This window comes from Meleagris gallopavo, chromosome 25 (assembly GCF_000146605.3).
Source record: "Meleagris gallopavo isolate NT-WF06-2002-E0010 breed Aviagen turkey brand Nicholas breeding stock chromosome 25, Turkey_5.1, whole genome shotgun sequence".
NCBI lineage: Eukaryota > Metazoa > Chordata > Aves > Galliformes > Phasianidae > Meleagris > Meleagris gallopavo.
In genome coordinates, this window is record NC_015035.2 from 1,274,452 (window position 1) to 1,275,537 (window position 1,086).

A 1,086-nucleotide genomic window follows, 5' to 3' on the forward strand; every position below is an offset into this window, starting at 1 on the left:
TGTGGGGCTTTCAGGAAGTGCTCGGGGGAGGGGGACGGTGTTGGGGGGGTGGGTTGTTCAAGGAGCTGCCCCTTGTGCTGGCTGCAGAGCTGGGCAGGAAGCTCTGAGATATCCGGGTGTGAAGGGCTTCCATCTCACCTTTAGGGAGAAATGCACTTCCCCAGGAAAGGAAATGCTCTGGCTTGCCGGGCTGTGCTGGTTTGCTCTCATTAAGATTTATTACTCGTAGTTTGTTAAGGTCTCATTAGATTTAAGGCCAACTGTGCTAGGTGCTTTACAGTGTAGTGCAAATGAGAAACCCAGCCTTTATGGTCTAAAGAGAGAGGAAGCATTTATTTCTAGTAGTGTGACCATCGGCATCACCCAGGCATGAGTTACATTCTGCCAACATTCAAAACAGGAGCTGAATTTAACTCTGTCCTTGCATACTTTGAAAAGTCTCTGAATGCTACAATGCCTTTCCCTCGCCTCAATATCAGTAATTCTACTCTTTACCTGATGCTTTCTGCAACCTCAGGTGACCTCTGCAGAGTGAGAAGTAAATATTAGGTTTGTGGGCTCACTTCCCAAGCCTGTCCAGTCCCTCTGGATGGCATCCTTTCATTCTACTGTGTCAACTGCACCACTCAGCTTGGGTTCACTTGAGCCCATCATCTCTGTCACTGATAAATATACTGAAGAGCATTGATCCAAAGATGGATCCCTGCAAGACACCACTTGCCAACACCTCCTCCTTCATGTAGACCCATTGACCTCAACCCTCTGGCTGTGATCGTCCAACCACTGAATAGTCCATCCTTCAAAATAGTCCACCCTTCAAACATCTCTATAATTTCAAGATAAGGATGTGATGTAGGACCATGTCAAGGGCCTTGCACAAGTCCAGGTAGATGACATCAGCTGCCTTCACTCAGTCCACCAGTCCATCACTCCATCACAGAAGGCCACCAGATGGTCAGGCATGCTCTGCCCTTGCTGAAGCCATGCTGGCTGTCTCAGATCACCTCCTTGTCCTCATGTGCCTTAACATCTCTTCCAGGAGGATCTGTTCCACGATACCCCAAGCAGAGAAGGTGAGGTTCACCA